A 27151-nucleotide genomic window follows, 5' to 3' on the forward strand; every position below is an offset into this window, starting at 1 on the left:
TAAATAATCAATAAATATCTGCATGTGTTCTAAATACTCTAAGGCGACACACTTGCCTGGTGTGAGTGTTGGTGAATGCGGGGGATTTATTTTGGAGTAAAAATGCACTGGGCTGCTTGAGAGATGGTGTGTATGCTGAAACGCTCTCAGCCCTGGGCTTCGGGCTTCTTACCTCCACAGCCCCTAAAACATCTTTAGTCTGTCCTGGGTAGGTGTGGTCGGCAGGCCAAGCATGATTATGCTTAATTTGCATGGGGGGTGGGCCTCCAAAGATCTTTAGGTCCAAGCTCCAAAATTACCTAAGTGCTCCTCTGCGTGTGTGGCAAATTCCTCTTCAAAAACTAGTCTTTGCTGCTGCTCATATGGAGAAGGTGGCAGGGGTGGGGAAGGAAATGTACACTTGCCCATGAGCCTCGATTTGAACACCTTTTTGCGTGTCCTAAAAAATAAAGTGTCATTTGTAAATCCTTGTATGCAAGTTCCATTGAATTTCTGCACTGCTTTGTTTTATGCCCTGAAGGCAATTTTCATCAGAAATATGGCACAAGAAGCCATAGTGCTGCTATGAAACATTTGAAAAATAGCAGGAGATCCCTCCATTCACAACTTTCCCAGTGTTATGTCTAGCTGCACCCACAGTAGCACTACATGCTTTAAGTTGCAGTCTATGAGGCCTTGTGTCAAACAGTGTTTAACAGAGATGAGCTGTAACTTCTGTGGTGCTTTTAATCTGCTATCAATGCACATTGTTCTGCAATGTATGTATGTATACATCTGAAACAAGGAAAATCCTGCTTCCATTGAGATCTGTAACAAAATCCCAATTATATGCAGTGAGTCAGAATTGTATTGTCCTTGCTTAGGTCTTTCCAAAGGATTGGCCACAGTCCTCAAAATCTAAAGCACTTATCTATCTTTATCTCCACCCATCCAATTTATATATGCCCTTTCTTCCAAAAATTGAAACTCAAGGAGATGTACAACAAAAACTGCAATTAAAAATACAAGCCAATTATTTAAAACCAACAATACATAACAAAACACAACAGAAAATATACCCTGTAAACCAAAAGTCCAACCAGAAAGAGGAAATTTGAGAGCACAACACCCCTTCTAAGTGGACAAAAAGGTGCCTTATAAAAAGTGGTGGCTGGCTTATGTTTAGCAGAAGGAGAGCAACTGTGACTGTTAACCCAGCATAGTTCCTTTCAGTGACCATTGCTGTTATCTCCCTTGTATTCTTTTAAGACTGTGGGTCCTTTTGGGACAGGGAATAATGTTCCCATTACTTTTTCTCATTTTTCTCATTCATTTTTTAAAATGTAAACCACTTCATGGACTTTTTGTTGTTGTTGCTGCAAAACAATACATGGAAACAACAACAACAATAATGCTTTGGAGTGAAGCCTATCAATGTTATATGGGTTTAGAGTTGCCATGCCCCCCCGAATTTTGGGTTTCACCTGGAAACTCCTGGAGAGCATGTCTCATGATGAGCTAACTGCTTCCTTCCTTTAGAAATGCAGGGACCTAGAGGTGCTGTCTTAGGTATCCTATCACACAGCCAATCCTCCTGCCCATGCTTATGCTGAAATGAGCCCAACTGAACTCAAAGGTACATGCAGAGTATGGTCCTATGCATGGTTACTCAGAAATAAGTCCCACTGTATTCAGTGGAGCTTACTCCCAGGGGTTCTTGTTAAGAACCTAATGCAGAAACAGCTGTTTTGCTGCCTGCCTTATAGGAGTCTGCTTGCTGCTTGTATTTGCCAATGAAACAAATATTATAAAGCTACATTTGCCGTCGACGTGTGATGTCTGTGGAGCGCGCGGGCGCGGCGGCGGCAGGTGCGCACGCGTGGCGGAACGGGCGCATGCGTCTTACTGACTTCGGCACTGGAAGGCTAATGACGGGGGCAGGGGCGGCAGGGAGGAACGCTGCCACCCCAGAAACTTTAAAGAAAAACACAGCGCTGGAGGGGGAAGAGCGGCGGGGGGGTAAGTACTACCCCCCTGCCCTTAAAGGTACAACCCCCCTCCGTGCCGAACCGCTGGACCAGCTCGGAACCGGACCGGTCCGGCGGCCTCCAGCATGGCCTCCGAACTGGTTCGGGCACACCCCTACTTAAAACCTATCTGTTTGGCCTGGCCTTCCAGGGTTTCAAATGATTAACTGTTTTAAATTGTTGCCCTGATTTCCAGGGTTTTTTTTAGCTGTTTAATTGGTTTTATTGTGTTTCAATAGTTTGATTTTAATTGTTTTGTTTTTATCATGCTGTAAACCGCCCTGAGCCATTTTGGAAGGGCGGTATACAAAACTAATAGATAAATTAAAAATAAATAGATAGATAGATAAAACCCTGTAATATTACCCAGTAACTCCTCATCTCGCAGTGAACAAGGACTACAGCTAGCCTAAAAGGTGGGGGGGCACCCCAAAATTATGTGTGGGGGAGACAGGTTTTACCACATTAGTTGCTCACCACTGCATTACAAAGAAATTATTTGTATGTGAAAACCTTAAAGGGTGGGCAGAGGGAAAATTAGGGGGCACCTCTGGCTACAGCTTTGTAAAAGCAAGGCATGTAAACACTGGCTGACATACACAACAAAGATGCACCAGTGCAGTGAGAGAACAGCCTAAGAGAACTTCCCAACCAGTGTTCCCTCTAAGGTGTGCACACGTGTGTGCGCTCACAAGTTTTTTGATGTCTGCTCAGTTAATTTTAGATCCCGCTCAGATTGAATCAGGAAGGCCCCACTCTGAATGCACGTGTGCGCGCACTGCCTTGATACTACCACCCACAACCCACACCTGCACTCATTCTGCACTCAGATGAAATTTTTTTAGAGAGAACACTGTTCCTAACAGCACTGATGCAGCAGAGAAGCAGCAATGTTTGTTACCCTCCCCTTCCCTGCTTGCACTTGCCAATTGGAAAATACTTGGAAAATACTTCCCTTGGAAACCCTCTGCACCACCTGAAAATATGTCCCTGAGAGCTGCACAGCCCTCAGGGACATATTTCTGGGTGGCTCAGAGGGTTTCCTGGGGAAGAGGAAGGTGTCACAAATTGCCACTTTCCTCACTGTACCAGTACAGTTAGTTGGGAAGTTCTGTTAGGCTGCTCTCTCATTGCACCGGTGCATCCTTTGCTCTGTATATCAGCCCCTATATTTTAGTATGCCTGTGGGAGAAAAGGGAACAGGGACATTGCTAGATTATCAGGATGTTTGTTTTTAATTAAATGCACAGTTGTTACCTTTTTGTTGTATTAATGTAACCATCTTCCTTCAAATTTGCACTTTTGTTATGGGAATATCACATTTTGCTGTCACTGGATGTATTTCATTTTATATGGAAGAAACTATTTCTTTTCCCCCAGATGGTGTATCCATTGTGATTGTGATTGCCACATGGAACACAACTGCAGGAGTATGGACACCTATTAGAAAGCAGTTTGTTTATTGTTTAAGTATTTTTACTCTGCTCTTCAGCCAGCAAAGCTCCCAGAGTGCCTTGCATAAAATCAAATTACATGAAAGTTAAATTAGTTTAAAGGAGTCTAAAGAAATAAAAATTTGATTCATTCTGCCTATAACTTTGTCTATCATTTAGATTAGGAGATTTGTCCTAAAAGAAGATCCAATCAATCAAGATGAGAATTAATAACATTAACAACAGTCTCTCTAAGGTTCTACCTAGAGTGTATAGAATATAACTTACATAAAATCATATTTAATGACTCCCAGTTGTATTTACAAGGAGCAGAAAGCTACATGTCAATTTCAGAGGCATCAGTGTATACAAACCTTTAATACTGAACCTGCCATCAGAATAGATTTCTACGAAACCATTTAAGGGTGGAAAGTGCTTTTTCTTGGGTGGAATGGTTGGTCTACTTGAGCTCATGTTTGTGAACTGTCTTCTGCATGCTCTATATTCATTTATCTCTAGAATGCAGAATACTAGAGTCTAGAGTAAGGGGAGATTCCATTGGGCCATGTGTTTGGTCTGAGCCAGGCAAAGAGAATTTCAGAAGCAAAATTTTCTACTGATTGATCTTAACCCTCATCCAGATTTTGGAGTGGATTTCCACTCCCGGCTGTGTAAAAGTGCATAAGCAAACAAACCAGCTATGCTCTTGTGGTCAAATTCTCACCTGCACTCTGGGACACAATATATCCACAACTACGGCCCCTTAAAGGTAAAGTGCGTCATCTAGGGATGTGCACGGACTGGTCCGGAGTCTAAGGACTGCTTTGGACCGCTTTGTAAGCATTTGAGGCGGCAGGGTACCTTCCTGCCGCCCCTACCCCTGTTACTCGTCAAAAGACTTCAAAAGCCTCACTGCGCACATGCCGCGCGTGCGTGTCACATCCTACGTCACGTGCATGCACATGTCGGGCATGCGGGCGCGACGCACGGAGGTAACATGTGTGACATGCTCATGCACAGTGAGGCTTTTGAAGCCTTTTGATGAGGAACGGGGGTTGGGGGTGGCAGGAAGGTACCCTGCTGCCCCAAATGCTTACAAAGTGGGGAGCGCTGGAGGGGGAAAAACGGTGGGAGGGGTAAGTACACCCTCCCCCCCTTAAAGAACCCCCCTCCCCAGTGCCGGACCAGTTCCGTGCATACCACTAGTGTCATCAATTTGATTTCGACTTCTGGCACCCACAGAGCCCTGTGGTTTTCTTACCACTTATGATAATGATGTTATTAAGAAAAATATGGCACAGGGTAGAAAACTATCCCAAAATGAATGGACTTCCTATGGTGGGGTGGTTTCTGTCCTATTCCCAGTATAAGTCAGTTGGCAGAAAAACTACCCCAGGAATGAATGGGCTTTCTATGGTGGGATGGTTCCTATTCAATTCCCATGTTAAGTCAATTGGGAGAAAAGCCATTCCAGTAATGAATGGGCTTTCTATGGTAGGGTGTTTTCTATATACCATGCCCATGTTAAGTCATTTGGGATGAGAAGAACATCCGGTTTCTCTTTGCAAACTTCAGTTTTGTTTCCCCTGATGATGATAGCGTCTCAAAACCAGTCTGAGGCACTGCCTAGTTTTGTGCTCCCAAGTTAGGTCAGATGAAACCAGTCCTTCTCACAATGTCAAACCTGTGTTTGGAACAAGTAAAATATAAGGAAGCATCTGACCTCACATGAGGGATTTTAGCCAGCAGCATCCAACATGATTGCTTCAGTAAGCCTGGCATTAATGGATCACCCATCCATAATACATCTATGGTGGTCTTTTCCCATTTCACCTAGTGAGATACAGCCCAGGAGAGGTGAGAGTTAGAACTTGGTTCCAGGTGGAGGGAACAAGATGATGTACTGTAGAGGTGGGATGTGCAGCACTGAACAGTCTGCTGAAACTTACTCACCTGCCAGTGAAGGTACCAAGATAATGGGTTACATGACAAGCAGAAATGGTGGTATACAACCAGTCTATCACTTGCCCACTGCGCAGTGGTGAGGTGGGGTCTGGGTCCTCCAGTGAGAGGCTATATCAAGAGAAGTTTAGTCCATCAGGAGCAGGCAGTGAGTGAAGCAACTCCTTCCCTTGCAATCTGAGACCCAGAGAGAGGGGTGGGGACCATCATGAACCATGAGGGAGGGATCAAAATACTGCCTGAACTCTTGGAGAGCCACTGCCAGTCTGAGTAGACAATGCTGTTTTAGATGGACCAAAGATCTGACTCAGAAGGCAGCAGCTTCCTATGTTCTGATGGAAGCACCTTGACCTAACAACTGAAAGTATATCTTGGCCTACTAGTCCTGGCTGCTGTTTCATTCCAGTCATGAAGTGCTGCAGGGACTTTGGGCAGTACATTTGCAGCCTTATTTCTGTGCCACAATGCAGCTTTGATCACAAGTAATTTAAGGTTCATTGGCAAAGCCACACAATAGGGGAGAAGAGTGATTGCCATGCTGGCAACCATTACAGGTATCTGGATCTTGTTTGTGCAGGAGCTGCAATACAGCCACTTTCTTGGGTCTGACCTAACAGTTGATGAGCACTTGTTGGGTTTCCAAGGTGCAGTCTCTTCTGGCAATACATGCCAAGTAAGCCAAAGGAGAACAGTTTGAAAATATGATGGTGCCGTGATGCAAAAACATCTTACCCACTGTCAGGAGATGTTTACCTTGGGAAGTAAGCTGGAGGACTGCAACAGAAAAGTAGGCCTGCAGGTTGTACAGCAATGTGTACAGCCATGGATCAACACTTACCTTACACATACCTCAAAACAGTGGTACGTCTGCTGGTACCCTCCAGACTGGATTACTGCAATGCACTCTGTGTGGGGCTGCCCTTGTACATAACCTGGAAACTACAATTGGTCCAGAATGTGGTAGCCAGGCTGGTCTCTGGGGCATCCAGGAGAGACTATATTACTCCCATATTGAAGGAGTTACACTGGATGCCAATATGTTTCCGGGCAAAATACAAGGTGTTGGTCATAACCTATAAAGCCCTAAACAGCTTGGGCCCTGAGTTTTTAAGAAAATATCTTCTTTGTTATGAACCCCACCGCCTATTGAGATCATCAGGAGAGGTCCGTCCACATTTGCCACCAGCTCGTCTGGTAGCTACTCAGGGATGGGCCTTCTCTGTTGCTGCCCCGAGGCTTTGGAATGCACTCCCTAGTGAAATAAAAGCCTCCCCATCTCTGACATCTTTTAAAAAGTCTCTAAAGACGCATTCCTTCACCCAGACTTTTAACTGATATTGTTTTGATTGTTTTAATGTTGTTTTTAGAATATTGTTTTAAAATTTTAAATTGTGTTTTAAATTTCTTGCTTTTAAATTTTTTTGTTTTTGTTTTTAATTAATGTTTTACTTTTAATCTTCTTGTAAACCGCCCAGAGACATAAGTTTTGGGCGGTGTAAAAATATGATTAAATAAACAAACACACACACACTTGGGGCCACTTGTTGAAGCACATGTAGAGGGGTGATTCAGATTAGCATTCCTCTCATGTGATTTGGATGTTCCAAGAGCATCCACCAGTGACATCAGGGCACGTGTGTTCTTTCCACAGACCTGATGTTCTTGCATGTGCAAGGCAATGTCAATCTGAACCTACTCTCAGAGAACTGTGATGAGGGATGACTTTTTTCCCAAGTTTATAGCTGGCAGAAGCTCTCCTGACCAAGCGGTTGACCTGTGTAAAGCACTTTAAGAACATAAGCACAGCCCTGTTGGATCAGACCCAAGGCCCATCTAGTCCAGCATCCTGTTTCACACAGTGGCCCACCAGATATTGCTGGAAGGAAGCCACAGGCAGGAGTTGAGGGCATGCCCTCTCTCCTGCTGTTACTCCCCTGCAACTGGTACTCAGAGGCATCCTGCCTTTGAGGCTGGTGGTGGCCTATAGCCCTCCAACTAGTAGCTGTTGATAGACCTCTCCTCTGTGATGTTATCCAAACCCCTCTTAAAGCCATCCAGGTTGTTGGCTGTCACCACATCTTGTGGCAGAGAATTCCACAAGTGGATTATGCGTTGTGTGAAAAAGTGCTTCCTTTTGTCAGACCTAAATTTATTGGCAATCAGTTTCATGGGATGACCCCTCATTCTAGTGTTATGTGAGAGGGAGACAAAAAATTCTCTATCAACTTTCTCCATACCATGCATGATTTTCTAAACCTCTATCATGTCACCCCTTGGTCATCTTTTTTCTAAACTAAAAAGCCGCAGGTGTTGTAGCCTTGCCTCATAAGGAAGGTACTCTGGGCCCCTGGTCATCTTGGTTGCCCTCTTCTACACCTTTTCCAGTTCTACAATGTCCTTCTTAAGATATGGCTACCAGAACTGTGAACTTCAAATGTGGCTGCACCACAGTTTTGTATAAGGGCATTATAATATCAGCAGTTTTATTTTCAATCCCCTTCCCAATGATTCCAAGCATGAAGTTGGCCATTTTCACAGCTGCAGTACATTGAGTCAACACTTCAACGAGCTGTCCACCATGATCCCTCTCTTGGTCAGTCACTTACCATTCAGTCCCCATTAGTGTATATGAAGTAGGGGTTTTTCGTCCCAATGTGCATCACTTTACACTTGCTAACATTGAACCCCATTTGCCATTTTGTTGCCCACTTCCCCAGTTTGGAGAGATCCTTTTGGAGCTCCTTGCAATCTCTTTTGGATTTCATGACCCTAAATTTATTTATTTATTTATTACACTTATATCCCCTTCTTCCTCCAAGGAGCTCAGAGTGGTTTACATGCTTATATTTATCCTCACAACAACCCTGTGAAGTAGGTTAGGCTGAGAGATACATGACTGGCCCAGAGTCACCCAGTGAGTTTAATGATGGAATGGTTTGATATCATCTGCAAATTTGGCCACCTCGCTGCTTACCCCGACTTCTAGATCTAGATCAGCACCGGTCCCAGTACAGATCCCAGGGGGACCTCACTTCTTACTTCTCTCCCTTTAGAGAACTGTCCAGTTATTCCTACCCTCTGTTTCCTGTCCTTCTACCGGTTACCAATTCACACATGAACCTGTCCCCTTATCCCATGACTGTTAAACTTTCTCAAGAGTCTTTGAGGAGGAACTTTATCGAAAGCTTTTTGAAAGTCCAGGCATACTATGTGAACAGGATCACCTTTATCCACACACCTATTGACAATCTCAATGAACTCCAAAAGGTTAGTGAGGCAAGATTTACCTTTGCAGAAGCCATGCTGGTTCTGCTTCAGCAGGACCTGTTCTTCTATATGCTTAACAATTTTATTCTTGAGAATGCTTTCCATTAATTTGCCTGGAACAGACATTAAGCTAACCAGCCTGTAATTTCCCGGATCCCCCTGGATCCCTTTTTGAAAATCTGTGTTACATTGGCTACTTTCCAGTCCTCCAGTACAAAGCCTGATTGTAAGGATAAGTTATATATTTTAGCAAGGAGGTCAGCAATTTCACATTTGAGTTCTTTAAGGACTCTTGGGTGGATACCATCTGGCCCTGGCGATTTGTTAATTTTTAATTTTTTTCAGGCAGTTTAGAATGCCATCTCTCATCACCTCTATTTGACTAAGTTCTTTAGCCTCTGTCCCTGAGAAGCTTGGTTCAGGCTCAGGCATACACTCAGTATCCTCTGCTGTGAAGAAAGATTCAAAGAACTCTTTTAACTTCTCTGCAATCTCTATATCCTCCTTAATAATCCCTTTCACTCCCTCATCTAATGGTCCAACTGCCTCCCTGGCAGGTTTCCTGCTTCTGATGTATTTAAAGACGTTTTTGTTATTCCCCTTGATGCTTTTAGCAAAATGTTCCTGAAACTCTCTTTTTGCCTCCCTTATTGTCACCTTGCATTTCTTTTGCCAGAGTTTGTATCTTTTCTGTTCTCTTCATTTGGACAGGCCTTCCAGTTTCTGAAGGAAGTCTTCTTCCACTTTATAACTTCCTTGATTTTACTTGTTAGCCATGCTGGTATTCTCTCGGACTTGATGGTGCCTTTCCTCCTTTTCAGTATACATTTTAACTGGGTTTCTATTATTGTAGTTTTAAATAAACTCCATGCATTCTGGAGCGAAGTGATTTTCCCTTTCAGTTTTCTTTTCACCAAACTCCTTAGAGAAGTTTCCTCTTCTGAAGTTCGAAGTGTCTGTGTTAGACTTCCTTGAAGATTCTCTCCTTGCATATATGCTGAATTTGATCACACTATGGTCACTGTTCCCTAAAGGTTCCACAACAGTGGCATCTCACACCACATCCTGGGCACCACTCAGGATTAAGTCCAAGGTCGCTTTCTCTCTGGTTGGTTCCATGCCCAACTGTTCTAGGGCACAGTCATTCAGCATGTCTGGGAATGTGGCCTCTTTGTCATTACCTGACTGTGAATTTACCCAGTCTGTGGGTGTGTAATTGAAGTCACCCATTATTACAGCTCTGCTTCTCTCTGCACATGCCGAATACACATGCTGTTCACCTGTACCTGATCCTCAACTCTTATATTTGCAAATAAAACAAATACCGCAAAGACATCCAGGGACATAGTAAGTTTGGAGTGGGCCAGGGACAAAAAAGTGGACATGGGCACCTGCCCGCTCCCTTTCCTCTTGAGAGAGGCACGGGGGAGAGTGCAGAGCAAGGAGCTCTGTCCAGCCAGCAGAATCCCACCAGCAGCCCAGGAACACTTGTCCCCCTCTGGTTCAATTTTAGCTGTGCCCCTGAAGATCCCTTCAGTGATCTCCCCTCCAAAGGAAACCAACTCCCAGGTAGTGCTGCTGCTTGAACTGCTAACCACTCGGAGAGTGGGGAGCATGTAACATTTTTAAATGGGGCTTCCTACAGATGATGGTGTCTTGAGATCACTTTGTTTTTGCTCTGTACTCTGTGGAGTTTGTTTCCAGGCCCTTCACTTTCCCCTTCATTCTCATCAGTTACTCATGCTTCAGCAAAAACTTGGAAGACAATGGAATGAGGAGCGCAATGCCCATTATTATGCATGGCACCACAATGAGCAGGGGAAAGGAGCTAAACTTAGTGAGACATCTGGTGGACCTGCCTACAGCACAGCCCAAGAGGGCTCAACTCGTGACTGCTTGAATATCAGCAGCAGGAAACCAGCTGCTATAAAAGGTATCTTGTCATTTCCTGGTTTGGTAATTAAATTTTTTAGGTATAACCCTGCTAATTTTGCCTGTGAAAAACAGGGCACAGAGTGGCTCCTTTGGAGTCTACTCTAGCTTTCCTTTTGCTCCCCATGACATCATCATCATCAATATTAAAATAGCAGATCAGTATGCATGATGTTTTACAGATCAACATAAGCATAAAAGGGAGGTCCCTTGAGTTTACCTGGGGAGGAGAGCTGGTCTTGTGGCAGCAAGCATGAATTATCCCCTTTGCTAAACAGGGCCTGCCCTGACTGCATCCCCTTAAGGGATGGGGCTACTCTGGGAAGAGCATGTGCATGCTTGTATGCAGAAGGTTCTAAGTTCCCTCCCTAACATCTCTAGATAGAGCTGGGAGAGATTCCTGCCAGCAACCTTGGAGAAGCCGCTGCCAGTTTGTGTGGACAATACTGAGCTAGATGGACCAATGGCCTGACTCGGTATTAAGGCAGCTTCCTATGTTCTTGTGTTACCCAGAGTAAACTCTGGTAAACTCTAGGGACCTCTGTTTTATGCTTATGTTAATCTGTAAAACACTCTGAATTTCTATAGTTGATGAATGAATGAATGGATGAATGAATGACTGAATATTAAATATTCAAGATACACTTCTCACATATTTGAGGAATTAAGATACACATGTTTAGTTCTGTACATAATGGCAATATGTATAACTAGGTCAAATGTTTGCCTCTGAAGCTAATGAAGTTTCAAACCCTCTGCTTCTGTCCGTTGTTTTGGGTATGATCTATATACTTTAAAAACATGTCTATCTTTCCAGTCTCTAAGATATATTTAGATTGCAAATACATGTAGTAATTCTCATCCGGTTAAGTCTCCATTAAGAATAATGTTTTCTTTCCTTTATATTTATCTAAGATTATTCAGCAAAATAATTTGGGGGGGAGAGACTTATTGGATGAAGGTGATTCTTGTAGGCAATATAATATTTTTAAACTTTACCTATTGTTGCATGCTGCCCATTTTCCCAGGCAGGAAGAAGTTCCAGGTTTGCTTTCCTTTGAGTGAGCAAGTCCTAGAGACTTGTGATGTTTTTGTAATATCTGCTTTCTTTACAAATAATTTTATAAAAATACACATAAAATTATCCATATTGTTTTCTCTTCTCCATTGCCCAGACATCATCATCATCATCATCATCATCATCATCATCATCATCATCAATAATAATTCAATTTCTATTTACTCAGGGTGGTTTACACAGAGAAATAACAAATAAATAAGATGGCTCCCTGTCCCCAAAGGGCTCGCAGTCTAAAAAGAAACATAAGATAGACACCAGCAACAGTCACTGGAGGTATTGTGCTGGGGGTGGATAGGGCCAGTTATTCTCCCCCTGCTAAATAAAGAGGATCACCATGTTAAAAGGTGCCTCTTTGCCAATTTAGCAGGGGTTAATATGCTATCTATTAGCAATTGATTTAAATATTTTTAGTTGGTTTTTAATGATTGGATGAGTTTTAGTGAGCTATAGGAACACAGAAACATAGGAAACTTCCTTATATCAAGTCAGACCATTGGTCCATCGAGCTCAGTATTGTCTACACTGGCTGGCAATGGCTGGCCAGGTTTCAGGCAGGAGTCTCTCCCAGCCCTACATGGAGATGCCAAGGATTGAACCGGCAACTTCCTAGCTCTTCCACTGAGCCACGGCCCTAACTCTTAAAGAAATATCTTGCAGCACTCACGTGGTCTCCCATCCAAATTCAAACCAAGACAACCCCTGCTTAGCAAATGAGACAATTCGTGTTTGCTACCACAAGATCAGCTTTCCTTCCTAAGAGGAGATTTGTATTTGAAGGTGCAGGGGGAATTTCCTGATAGATAGCTTTTTGTGATTTTTCTGAATTTCACTGTACATCTGTACTTACAAATTATACACAGACACAGACAGACAGACAGACACCTAGTTTGACAATGAATAGATTCTGTTACAAATTATCCAGGCATTACATGAATGCTAGTTTCTACCATCTCAGCTTTCAAATCTCTGTACTAAAAAGGATTTTATAATGTGAATATATACCTAATAATTAAGAAGCAGGTCAGAGGATCAACAATATATCATACTCTGCAATAGATCAACGGAATTAGTTGTGGACCTTATGAAGAAAGATACTCATCCTGGATGTTAGCAGGTATCTCTTATCTATAGAACTTAGATTCTTTATGGTAAAGAGAGCCTAGACAACCCTAATCTAGAGTAGGGATATGCACAAACCGTTCGTGCAGGTGGTATGGGGAGCAGTTCCCTTAAGGAGCAGGTAAGCAGGTCCTTACCTGCTCCACTGCCCCCCCCCACTGCTTTTCCAGGCACAGCACTCACTTAAGCAAAGGCTGTGCAGAGCCTTAGCACTGTTCCCTGCAGGTTGCACATGGTATTGGCACACACATGGCTCAAGCAAATGCTGTGTGTAGCCTGCAGGGAACAGTGTCGCAGCTGAGCGTGGCCTTTGCATGAGCAAGCGCCACACCCGGAAAAGCGGCAAGGTGGCAGTGGAGTAGGTAAGGCCCTGCTCCTTAAGGGAAACCGCCCCCGCACCAAACTAGTTTGGTGGTGGGCGTCCAAGCCAGTTCAGCACTTCCCAAAGGAGGAGCTGTACCGGCTCATGCACATCCCTAATCTAGAGTCATGATTTTTTACACATGAATAGAACTTCCTACTCCCAAGTGGTCTCATTGACTACATTGGATGCCCCCCCCCCACTTTTTCAGGCCACAGAACCTACAATAATTTAACATTTCATTCCAGGGGAGTGCAGCGGTGACCCCTTCATCCCGAGCATGGTGCCCTGCGTGACTGCACAACTTATTGAGAATATGAGCCGTTAGCGAAGAAAAATGAACACTTCAAACTCCACAGTAATGAGGATCCATACTTCAACATCTCCGTTCTCAGCATTTCATCTGAAAGGACACACCTAAAGGCAATCTAGGAGCTGGTCAAGTGCATTCTACTACAAGCCAGTCACTCACAATCACCACATTTCTAGTCAGCTGTCCTGGGCACAGACTTCCTGGGTACACACTCAAGATCACGATCTGCTGTACATCCAAGGCAAACACAGATGACAGTGCTTCTCTTTGTGAATGTAGGTGAATCTCTGGGGGTATGTCTGGCTTCTTGTGTCTCAAAGCAGCGAGGTGGCCAAATTTGCAGATGATACCGAACTCCTTAGGGTAGTGAAATCCAAAACAGATTGTGAAGTGTTCCAAAAGGATCTCTCCAAACTGGGTGAGTGGGTGACAAAATGGCAAATGCAGTTCAGTGTTGGCAAGTGTAAAGTGATACACATTGGGACAAAAACCACCAACTTCAAGTATACGCTGATGGGATCTCAGCTGTTGGTGACTGACCAGGAGAGGGATCTTGGGGTAATTTTCCAGTTATATTGTACAAATATTGACCATGCAGGGGCTTATTTTTCCATTTTTCTGCTCGGTTCTTGACTTGTTCTTTCTTGTAGGCCTGCTTTGTTTCATTGGTGTTGAACAGTTTCGTGTTATTGACCATTTGAAGTGCATCTTCATCACTGTCCTTGATATATTCTTCAAGGCCTCTTTTCTCCTCCTCTACTGTTTGATGGACTTGCAGCATTCCTCTTCCATCTGAGCTGCGAGGGAGGTATAGCTTATCTACATCACTGAGGGGGTGCAGAGCATGATTGATGGTCATTATTTTCCTGGTCTTATGATCTAGCGTCTCTAGCTCTGCCAGGGACCAGTCTATTATTCCTGCAGTGTATCTGATAACAGGTATAGCCCAGGTATTTATGGCTTGTATGGTGTTCCCGCCATTGAGTTTGGACTTTAGGATTTTTTTTAACTCTCCGGATGTATTCACTTTCCATTTTTCTTTTAACTTCAGTGTGTGTGATGTTATCAGCCTGGAGAATGCCCAAGTATTTGTAATGTTCTTCCTCTTCCAGGTTTTTGATTTTGCTTCCATTGGGCAGTTCTGATCCTTCTGTTTTTGTTATTTTCCCTCTGTTCATTATTAATGTAGTACACTTGTCTAGTCCAAACTCCATCGCTATATCACTACTGAATATACGGACAGTGTTTAGCAGTGATTCGATTTCTGACTGGGACTTTCCATACAACTTCAGATCGTCCATGTACAGCAGATGGTTGATTTTACTTGATATTTTAGATGTTTGGTATCCGAGGCCTGTTTTGTTTAGTATTTGTGAAAGTGGGGTCATGGCAATTACAAACAACAGAGGGGATAGTGAGTCCCCTTGGAAAATGCCTCTTCTAATGCTAACCTGTTCAAGTGTCTCGCCATTGATTGTTAACTGTGTACTCCACATGCTCATTGCTTTTTTAAAATAAATATCACCAGTTGTTTCTAAACATTTTAGTATCCATGTGTGAGGCAATGAATAGAAGGCTTTCTTGTAGTCAATCCATGCAACACTTAGATTTGTTTTTCTTCTCTTGCCATTTTCTAAAATCATTTTGTCAATCAGCAGCTGGTCTTTTGTGCCTCTGGTGTTCGGGCAATTTCCTTTCTGTTCAACTGGAAGCTGTTTGTTAGTTAATAAGTGTTGCATCACTTCATTTGTTATTATTCCAGTTAATAATTTGAACATGGTTGGCAGGCAGGTTATCAGTCTATAATTACTTGGAACTGCACCTTTTGCTGGGTCTTTCATTATGAGATGAGTTTTCCCAGCCATTATTCAATATCACCTCCTTGCAAAATGTGATTGAACTGTTTTGATAGTTGTTTATGAAGGCTTGTTAGGTGTTTAAGCCAAAAGCCACGCAGTTCATCGTCGCTTGGAGCAGTCCAATTTTTAATTTTCTTTGCTTTTTCACTTATTAATTCTGGTGTTATTATTAGATCTTGCATTTGTTGGTTACATTTTTTGACCTCTTTCATCCAGCCTGCTTTTTTATTATAATCTATTGGATTGTCCCATAATTTCCCCCAGAATTGCACTGTTTCTTCTTTATTTGGTGTTTCTATGTTTCTTGCAGTTTCTCCTTCTTTGCTTTGGTAGAAACGTCTCTGATTCGACTGGAATTGAAGATTCTAGCTGTGTTGTGTAATTCTGGCTTCGTATCTGCTAATCTTCTTTGACACTGCTGTTATTTGCTGCTTTGTTATTTCCAGGACTTCTCTAATTTTTCTTGAATCTAGGTGGTATTTTTGGATCAGATACCGTTTGCTGTTTTCATTCTTCAGCTTCTTGTCTTTCATATCTTTCACTTTACTAGCATCTGATCTAAGCCTGGCGATTTTATTTTCTAATCTAATCTTCCATTTAGGTGATGTACTGCTTTCTTTTTTTACAGGTCCACTGATCTCATATCCGAGCTCTTGTGTTGTTATTGTTGCTACACTGTACATTAGTTGGTTTGTTTCTTGCAAATTCATAAGAACATAAGAACATAAGAACAGCCCTGCTGGATCAGGCCCAAGGCCCATCTAGTACAGCATCCTGTTTCACACAGTGGCCCACCTGATGCCTCTAGAAGCCACAGACAGGAGTTGAGGGCGTGCCCTCTCTCCTGCCATTACTCCCCTGCAACTGGTACTCAGAGGCACCCTGCCCTTGAGGCTGGAGGTGGCCCACAGCCCTCCGACTAGTAGCCATTGATAGACCTCTCCTCCATGAAGTCATCCAAACCCCTCTTAAAGCCATCCAGATTGTTGGCTGTCACCACGTCCTGTGGCAGAGAGTTCCACAAGTGGATCACGTGTTGTGTGAAAAAGTACTTCCGTTTGTTCGTCCTAGACCTCCTGGCAATCAATTTCATGGAGTGACCCCTGGTTCTAGTGTTGTGTGAGAGGGAAAAGAATCTCTCTCTCTCCACTTTCTCCACACCATGCATGATTTTATAGACCTCTATCATGTCTCCCCGCAGTTGTCTTTTTTCTAACCTAAAAAGCCCCAGGTGTTGTAGTCTTGCCTCATAAGAAAGGTGCTCTAGGCCCCTGATCATCTTGGTTGCCCTCTTCTGTACCTTCTCCAGTTCAACAATGTCCTTTTTAAGATGTGGTGACCAGAATTGTACGCAGTACTCCAAGTGTGGTTGCACCATAGTTTTGTATAAGGGCATTATAATGTTAGCCGTTTTATTTTCAATCCCCTTTCTAATGATCCCTAGCATGGAATTTGCCTTTTTCACAGCTGCCGCACATTGAGTCGACACTTTCAATGAGCTGTCCACCACAACCCCAAGATCCCTCTCCTGGTCCGTCACCAACAGCTCGGATCCCATCAGCATATACTTGAAGTTGGGGTTTTTCGTCCCAATGTGCATCACTTTACACTTGCTAACATTGAACCGCATTTGCCATTTTGTTGCCCACTCCCCCAGTTTGGAGAGATCCTTTTGGAGCTGCTCACAATCCGTTTTGGATTTCACTACCCAGAAGAGTTTGGTATCATCTGCAGATTTGGCCACATCGCTGCTTACCCCTGCTTCTAGATCATTTATGAATAAATTAAAAAGCACCGGTCCCAGTACAGACCCCTGGGGGACCCCACTTCTTACTTCCCTCCATTGTGAAAACTCTCCATTTATACCTACCCTCTGTTTCCTGTCTTTCAACCAGTTAGCAATCCACACATGTACTTGTCCCTTTATCCCATGACAGCTAAGTTTCCTCAGGAGTCTTTGATGAGGAACTTTGTCAAAAGCTTTTTAGAAGTCCAGGTAGACTATGTCAACTGGATCACCTTGATCCACACACTCGTTGACACTCTCAAAGAAGTCCAAAAGTTTGGTGAGGCAAGATTTACCTTTGTGGAAGCCATGCTGGCTCACTCCCAGCAGGGCCTGTTCTTCTAGGTGCTTTACAATTTTATCCTTGAGGATGCTTTCCATCAATTTGCCTGGAACGGACGTTAGGCTAACTGGCCTGTAATTTCCCGGATCGCCCCTGGATCCCTTTTTGCTCTTGGTTGTTATTTCTGCAAGTGCAGCATTGACATCTTTTAATGCCTGAGCAAGTTGTTTTTTGGCAACTGTTTTTAGAGCTGTTATTTTATTTATTTATCTATTTATTTATTTATTATAAAAAATTTTAAATTATTTATTATAATTTATTAATTAATAAATAAATATTGATGATGATGATGATGATATATTTATTTATTTACTTATTTATTCAGTTTTTATACCACCCTTCCAAAGTGGCTCAGGGCGGTGTATTAAAACCAATGTGATTGTTTTTAACTGTTATTAAAACCAATAACAGTTAAAACAAAAATATAAACAATATAAAACATCAATTAACAATTAAAACATCATAAAAACAATTAGACAACCAGAACAATTTAAAAAACCCTGAAAACCAGGTTATAGCATTAAAACAATTAAAACTAATTAAAAACCCTGGAAGGCCAGGCCAAACAGATAGGTTTGAAGAGCTCTCCTGAAGGTCAGTAAAGAATTCAGATTGCAGATTTCTGCCAGGAGTGCATTCCACAGCCCAGGAGCAGCTACAGAGAAGGCCTGCCTCTGAGTCGCCACCAAACGACCTGGTGGTAACTAGATATGGACCTCCTCAGATGACCTCAATGTGCGGTGGGGATCATGTAGAAGAAGGCACTCTCTAAGATAACTTGGACCCAAGCCATTCAGGGCTTTAAAGGTAATAACCAGCACTTTGTATTTTGCACGGAAACATCTTTGCAGCCAGTGTAACTGTTTCAAAACAGGCAAAATATGGTCTCTCTGGGTTGCCCCAGAGACCAATCTGGCTGCCGCATTCTGAACTAACTGAAGTTTCCAGATTATGTACAAAGGAAGCCCCACGTAGAGCGCATTGCAACAGTCAAGCCTGGAGGTTACCAGCTGACGCACCACTGTTTTGAGATCATCCTCTTCAAGGAATGGGCACAGCTGTCAAATCAGCTGAAGCTGATAGAAAGCACTCCTGGCCATGGCCTCCACCATCCTCTTCAAGGAATGGGCACAGCTGTCAAATCAGCTGAAGCTGATAGAAAGCACTCCTGGCCATGGCCTCCACCTGAGAGACCAGGGTGAGGCCTGGGTCCAGGAGTACTCCCAAGCTGTCCACCTGCTCCTTCTTGGGGAGTGTAACCCCATCCAGCACAGGATCTACACACCCCTCCGATTCTGAGCCCCCACAGTGAGCACCTCCGTCTTGCTTGGATTCAGCTTCAATTTGTTATCCCTCATCCAGCCCATTACTGCCTGTTGGCAGGCATTTAGAGAATGAGTGCCATTTCCTGAAAATGAGAAGGAGAAGTAGATTTTGGTGTCATCAGCATACTGATAACATCCAGCACCAAATCTCCTGATGACCTCACTCAGCAGTTTCATGTAGATATTGAAAAGCATTGGTGACAGATTGGAGCCCTGAGGGACTCCATAGAACTGCTCCCATTTTGAGGAGCAACTGTAACCAAGCTCCACCATCTGGAATCTACCCAAGAGATCGGAGCGCAACCACTGCAAAGCAGTGCCCCCTATCCCCAACTCCCCCAGGCGATCCAGAAGGATACCATGATCACTGGTATAGAATAACACTGAGAGATCCAGAAGAACCAGCAGAGTCACACTCCCTCTGTTGAATCCCCAGTAAAGGTCATCCACCAGGCCGACCAAGCCTGTTTCAACCCCTTAGCCAGCTCTAAAGCCAGTTTGAAATGGATCTAGATAATCGGTTTCCTCCAAGACTGCCTGGAACTAGTTGGCCACCACCCTCTCTATCACCTTGCCCAACCAAGGGAGACTGGAGATTGGCCTGTAACTATCCATCGCTAAGAGATCCAAAGAAGGCTTCTTTAAGAGTGGTCTAACCATTGCTTCCTTCAGACAAGGAGGCACCCTACCCTCCCTCAGTGATGCATTTATGATATTAACTAGGCCACCTACAACAATCTCCCGGCTAGATAGAAGCAGCCAAGTTGGGCAAGGATCCAGGGAACAGGTGGTAGGCTGCACCACCCTAAGCAGCTTGTCCACATCCTCAGGAGTAACAGATTGAAACTGATCCAATCTAATACTGCAAGAGGGATTGCTGGACACCTCCTCCATAGGCCTTGTAGAAATAGTGGAGTCCAAGTCGGCCCGAATACAGGAGATCTTATTCGCAAAGAACCTATTAAAGGCATCACAGCAGAGCAATTCCAGGGACTGATTGGAAGTAGAAGGAGCAGAAACTGAACTCCTCACAACCCGGGATAGCTCCGCCGAGCGTGAACCTTCAGCTGCAATGCGTGCAGACCAGAATCTCTTTTTTGCTGTGCGCACCGCCACCGCATAAGTCTTCAAATGGGTCACATGCTGCATCCTGTCAAACCGAGTTCTCCTCCACTTGCGCTCTAGTCACCTACCCAACCGCTTCAGCTGCCGCAACTCCTCAGTATACCAAGGGGCCATTTTTGTAGCAGGTTGGAAGGGACGCTTAGGAGCAATCATGTCTACTGCCCTGATAAGTTCCCTTTTCCAGGTTCCCAACAGGGCATCGACAGAATCACCGGCCTCACCAACATCAAAATCCTCCAAGGCCTTTTGAAATCCTACTGGGTCCAGCAGCCTTTTTGGATGCACCATCCTAATGGGTCCACCACCCCTGCAGGGGTGGATTGTGGCTGTGAGACCAACCTTAACCAGGTAGTGGTCTGTCCATGACAATGGGGAAACCACTGGATCCCCCACCCACGGAACACCCCACTGATCTTAACAAAAGACCAAATCGAGTGCATGGCCGGCAACATGAGTTGGTTCAGAAACTAATTGGGATAGGCCCATAGTTGTCATGGCCGCTATGAACTCCTGAGCCTCACCAGACAAGCCAGCCCCAAAGTGGATATTGAAGTCCTCCAACACCAAAAGCCTGGTAGACTCCAACACCAACTCCGCAACCAGCTCCGTCAGTTCAGTTAGGGAGTCGGTTGGGCAGCGGGGTGGACGGTACACCAACAGAATCCCCAATCTATCCCTAGTTCCCAGCCTCAAAAATATGCACTCAATATAAGTCAACTGTCTCACAGGGGCCCTGGTAAGGGAAATTGTATTCTTATGGATCACAGCCACTCCACCCCACCCACCCACTTCCCCTGGCCTGCTCCACGACAGAGTAACCTGGTGGGAGATGCTGAGCCCACACTGGACCACTTGCCTCCCCCAACCAGGTCTCAGTTATACATGCCAGGTCAACTCCCTCATCCACGATCAAATCGTGGACAATCTCGGTCTTATTCTGAACCAACCTGGCATTGCAGAAGAGCAAGGCGGTTGTTCTTATGTTCTTATTCCCACAGATCAACAACAAATATATCAGCAGAAAGCATCCCTGGACCCCAATGTGCATCAGCTCAGCTCTCAGCTCGCTCTCAAGCTTTCCAAACTCAGTCTGATACTGTTTTTTACTAGCTGCAAAACTGCAGTCTCTTTACACTCATACACCAGTCCTGCATAGGAACACAGAAAGCTGCTTTATACCAAGTCCATCTAGTTCAGTCCATTGGTCCATCTAGTTCAGTATTGTCTACATCTACACTGACCGACTGGCAGTGATTCTCCAAGGTTTCAGCAAGAGTCCTTCCCAGGCCTACCTGGAGATGCCAGGGGTTGAACCTGAGAACCTGAGATCATGCAAGCGATCCTCTACCACTGAACTATGGCTCCAATCCCCCTAGCATCAGCTGGGATGAGGGTAGGCCAGGGTAGGATGTGTCATTTCACAAGTTTGTTTGTTTATTCGATTTCTATACCGCCCTTCCAAAAATGGCTCAGGGCAGTTTACAGAGAGAAATAATAGATAAATAAGATGGATCCCTGTCCCCAAAGGGCTCACAGTCTAAAAAGAAACATAAGATAGACACCAGCAACAGTCACTGGAGGTACTGTGCAGGGATTTGATAGGGCCAGTTAATCTCCCCCTGCTAAATAAAGAGAATCACCACGTTAAAAAGGTGCCTCCTTGCCAAGTTAGCAGGGGTTAATATGCTATCTATTAACGACTGATTTAAATATTTTCACACAGGACATACTCTGGAGTTTGCAGCTGAATGACACAACAAAATATATATAGAAAATCATATTGTTAGTATATAGGGCCTCACTGTTAGTATATAGTGTTGCCAGTTGTTGTATTTTAAATGACTGTGTTTCTCCAGTTTTTATGTTTTTCTCAGGTAGATGGGTAGCAAAGATTAATTACAGCCATTTTGGGGCTACCATGGGTTCTGCTTCTTTTCTTCTGGGCTCTGCCTTTTACCACTGAGGCTTCCACCCTAGTACTAGGTATATCTCCCCATTGTTCAAGGGCTGGCAATCTTATTACATCACCAAGTCCCACCTTTTGACATCACCAGAGCCCACCTCAGACATATGAGACTTTGGGATGCATCAGAGCTGACAACCCTATTTGTATGTGATTGGTAAAATAGCCTAGAGTGGTGGTGTCACAAGGGAGCTGCATCTTGAAACACTGGTAAAAATAACTTCTTGTCATTCTTCTGTTTCAAAATAGTAATTAAGCAAACAAACATTAGACAAGTCCCTCTCAGGGGGCCTTGTAGTCCAACAGTTCATCCAGTTAACGTGTAACATTAAATGCCTCCTATAAGTCTCCACAGAATCAACCTCCTCATCTTTTGGAACAAAAAATACGGTATTTTGTTTTGCAGATTTTTTTCATACCTTACAGTATATTGTTGAATTACCCCTTCTCACAAATCATAAACCAAATAGAATATTGATTTCGGCCAGGGGCCAGAATACATAACATACAGATAATATAACTAACAGATAATATAACTATCCCATCCACCTGCTCCAAACACATACCTTCACCACAGTTTAAAGATCCCTTTTTTTTGTTTCCCTCCAATCTTTCAGTGAAATCCTTTGTATCTTGTGAACACTTAAGAGTGCAACAATAAATGGATGTCTGGGTTTCCGCAGAATAGGACTGTATCTTTGGCTGATCCATATAGTGAACAACTTAACATACACCATGGCAGCCACATATAGTACCACCACACAGGATCACTGCTCTACAACAAGCAAACCCTCTGTTTTAAGGTGCAACACAGTTACTTTTAAAGCTTCCAAGGCAGAGATGAACAAATAAAGTTGCAATCCTATGCACAATTCCTTGGGGGTAAGCCCCATGGAACACCGTGAGACTTATTTTGGAAGTAAGCCTGCATAGGATTGCTGTTTTATATGATACTCCAGGCAAATGGTGGAGGGAATTTCTGACTAATTCTCCTGTACCTTTTTGGTCTTAAAGAACTGATACCTTACAAACAAACAAACAAACAAACCTCCCACATTGCTTAAACAATTCAAAAACTCAGCTTCCTGCTGTACAGGAAGTTGAGCCCAGTGCTCACCCAATGGGAGAGAGGCTGGCCTAAACAGGCAATAATGTCTCAATTGCAAGGGTAGCTACACAGAACAGGATATGGTTTGAAAGTTAAGGAAAAAGTCGAAGCTATAGTTAAGGATGGTTAAGGAGGGTCTGCCAGTCTCATATTGCTCTAATGTTTTGTCTCCTCAGTACCTCAAAATGCTAAGGTCATCCCAGCAATGAGATGTATCTCAAGCAAAGAGTTTTTCAAGAGCTATTCACACAAGGAAACCATATTATTAAATTCAAGGCTATTATGAATAAGCTAGTTCATACTACAAGTATATCAAGTTCCTTTTGTATCCTATGTTCTTAGTTAGTTACGTGCTTCTTTTCTTTCTTGTTAGGACAGATGCCAAGTAGCATTCCTTACACGAAAAAAGAAATTCAAACATGAGTAAGAGGAAATTATATATAGTTTCTAATGCCGCAATTCTGAAATCTCAGTCTCCCAAAGAGTCCCACAGAGTACTGCTGTGTACACAGATTGCAAATGTATTATGAATTTCATCTATTCATATATGTGAGGTATTTTTTAAAGTGTAAGTTTTAATTGGTGGTGGCGGCGGCAGTAGTAGTAGTAATGGTTGCGTAACATACGTTTTGATTTAAATTTACACTTTCCATAGCTATGCTGTTGTACTTTAGGAAGTTGAGTACTGGAATAGTTTGAATACTATGGGAGAGTTTCTTTCTACTTTTTTTTTTAATGTTTAAGGTTATTAGCTGTTAAAGCCCTCAAAGACAGGAAAACTAGTCAATGAGGCTCTTCACATGATTAGTGTGAAGAGCCATAAGGGGGTTTGCGGGGAGAGCGGGCTTAGTCTGCTCTCCCCGCAGATGATCACAAGGCAGCCCTGGGCGGCCAGCTCCTTCACAGAAAGAGGACTGGGGGGGTTGAAGGGCTGCAGGGATTGGGGGTCGTGCAGCCACCGGAGGTTCCAGGATGCCTTGCGCAAGTGCGTGGGGCATCCTGGAGAGACACCCGAGCCTGGGAGGCTGCTTGCAGCCTCCTGGTCGGGGGTCTACTCATGTGTTGGCATGCACCACGGTGACACACGAGCAAAAAGATGAGGTTAACAGAGCGATCGCTAAGGGGAGGAGTATTTATGGCGGTTAGCTGCCGGGAGTGGCACAGCACCTGTTGCAGCACACGATTGCCCAAAAGCGGGCTAGGTTCCCTTAGCCTGCTTTTGGGCGATCATGAGAATCGCCTCAATATTTTTTATTCTCTGCCTGGGCAACACATTTTTTGTTCATCTCTGCCTTGGAGGCCTTAAAGGACAGTGTTTCAGCGATAACAACAACATACAAGATAAAATCAATTAAAATTATTCAGTAGTATTCATTCTAAAATGCATCACTTCTTTCACATCAACATGTGCAATTACACAGCTAAAAATAATCCCAGGCTTATCTCTGGCTCCTGAAAGTGTCCCCAGATGACAATGTCTTACATCATCTCATAAAGATGCTCAGACTTTGTAGATTTCCAGAGAAAGAGTTTCTCAACCAGAAAGCAGTTGCAAAAAAACACAATCCTTTGTTGTGTCATATATAAAAAGCAAATACAAAAGCTATTTGTATTCGACAAAATGAGGGATACTACCAAAGACCTCCTTTCACCTGGTACAGAACCTCATATTGGACAAAAAGATAGGACATTATTTAAGGGCCAAAATAGATATGGTGGGGGGGAATCCATGAATAACGTGGTGTCCATGCTTTTAACAAGGTTATTAGCCTCTGGAGGAGGAATTTGGATGAGGGGTATAGCAGTGGGAAGGAGTTAATTCTTTATCCCCTCGACACTCTCCTTATTAACATCAACCAACAAACCTGCCCTGATTGCTCCAAGGGGGGAAATATACAGGTACCCTTATGAGTCTCCATGTTACGGCTAGTTTGGTCATAAGGCATGGTGAAAATAATCCTACATCTGTATTATAGTTGTTTGTTTCTTATTCAGCTGGGCTGAAACAATTTTAGTTACCTATAAAGCAAGCCCTGAGTTGAGTTCCCTTCAAAGCACTTGCATGTAGACAGCCCAGAATGACATTCAACCTGCTAATTGCTACATCCATTCACTTTTTGAATTCAGTGCTCTGTGCAAATCTCCAGCTAGGTGCGAAGTGAATTTCTTGTTACCTGTGATCTAAGCTCTAGAAAATATAATTTGAATTGGACTCCCTCCTGAGTCCTTATTTGCAAGGGACATGGGAGTCTGTGTTCTAAAAGGAGGTGCTAGGATCGCAAGGTGGGTTTCTCAAACACCTCCATCTTGCCTTTGTCACAGGGGACAAGAAGTGATGTTCTCCCCGCAAATAAGCCTGAAGGTCTTTTCTCAACAAAGGTGAGACTGGAGTTTCCAGTTTTGTATTTCTTTCTCTGCTTTGGGTATCTTTAGAAAGATTATGTTACTTGCCGTTTCTTTGTTCTTTAACTTTCTGTGTGCTTTTGGCAGAGGCGTAACTAGGGAAAATAGCGCCTAGGGCAAGCACTGAAATTGTGCCCCTGTCCAAACAGGAATGATGGGACTTGTAGTCAACAATATCTGGAAATCCCTGTTAAAAGGAACACTGTACCATCTAGACATGGTTGTTGATCAAAACCTGAAAACATGAGCCATCTCTGTAAAAGACTTAGAACAACAGTCAGGAGTTATGCGAGGATTCCAAGTGTCATTTTCTCTGTCTCATCTCATTCTTTTTAAAAAACATGACTTTGTCCTAGAGGATCACCTGCCCAAACAGCCACTAGCAAAATAGGGGAAGAAGAAGGTGGTGGGGGGGGGGTCTGTAAACCAGTGAATGATTCCTGCCAGCCTTTGTCTTATGATGACAGTTGGCTCATGATGGGGTATATGTGCATTCACCACACCAGTGCTTACTTTGACACCAAGAGGGAGGAGGATACATTAGTTTGCCACACTAGACAGAGGCATTTGCAACAGGAGAAGACAGCCAAGTTCTGCCAGGGCCAAAACCAGCCCCTGCCAGACTAAGAAATCATTGTAATTTGCCCCTTCCTGTCACAAGCAGTGTGCTGTTCTTTTATTATTGACTCTGACTCTCAAATATCCCAGTCATGGATGGAAAATTCAGGGTCAATTTACAAGAGACACATTTTCTACATGGAAGTTTCTTCTGTGCAGGTGTTGTGCAGAAACCCATGTGTAGTGACCGCCAGGGGCACAGCAAGGTTGGAATGGGCCAAGATGAGATTTTAAAATGGGCCCCCAGCCCCTCAAAGTCCAGGGCCTCCACATACCCCAGGCCCCCAAGGATTTAAGTCTGATATTTCAAAATAAGTATGCTGCCTGGAAATACATTTCACTGAATACACACATGCACACTTCACAGTATATAGTGATATACATTGAGCACTATATATTTGTGCTACTTTTAATGCCTAGAACACACTAGCAATGCTAATTATTAAAATGGCCCCCTCGCTGCAGATTAGCAAAGGAGACTTTCAACCATGCAGGGTGAGCCTATGTTTGTTTTCTCAGAATTCTGAACAAATTCAGTAAAGTTTGATTCCAGGAGGTTTTTCACACGAGGCTCTTAAAGCCCTTTAACACACATCTCCTCTGGAATGGAGGTGCTGCATTCACATGTTGGCCAGATTTACCCTGAAGTCCCTGCAAGTTATTGGAGAGCAGTTCACACACAAGAAAAATAAAATAAAATAAAAGCACAGCACATGCTTCACAGTTCTCACTCAGACCTTCTGGGTTGCAAAACAACTTGAACATAAATGCATTTATGAATGAGTGAATGAATGAATGAATGAATGAATATTTGTTCCAGAAGTGTTTGTAATCTTCTGACATGAAACAAGCCACTTATAGGCCTTTTTAGATAGTTTTTGTTTTTAAAGCCAGCACATTTTTCAGTCTGTTTTAAATTAAATATTCAGAGACTTCTCAGTCTCGCCCCACCCCCCATATCAAAGCCCTATGGCAAGCAGATCCCTATATAGGCGGGGGGGGGGCGGCAACCACAAAAAAGAATTCACAGTCTACCTTGCAAAAGCTGTGCTGGATGGTCCCAGCAGAGGGTCTTCTGCTGCAGAGAACTCTGCCTGCCTCCTTCCTGCCTCCCTTGGGGCCTGCCGAGTTCAGGCTTCAGGGAGGC

The 27151-nt window shown here is 43.6% G+C and overlaps 1 long non-coding RNA gene across 1 annotated transcript; it reads right to left on the reverse strand.

Annotated features, from left to right (window-relative positions):
• Positions 1–304: 304 nt before the first annotated feature.
• LOC128344264 (uncharacterized) lies at positions 305–27151 on the reverse strand. Its single transcript, XR_008315760.1, has 3 exons — positions 27040–27151; positions 5393–5512; positions 305–439 (listed from the first exon to the last, which is right to left on the reverse strand). It is a non-coding gene; the product is annotated as an uncharacterized LOC128344264 (long non-coding RNA).

Source organism: Hemicordylus capensis, chromosome 1 (assembly GCF_027244095.1).
Source record: "Hemicordylus capensis ecotype Gifberg chromosome 1, rHemCap1.1.pri, whole genome shotgun sequence".
NCBI lineage: Eukaryota > Metazoa > Chordata > Lepidosauria > Squamata > Cordylidae > Hemicordylus > Hemicordylus capensis.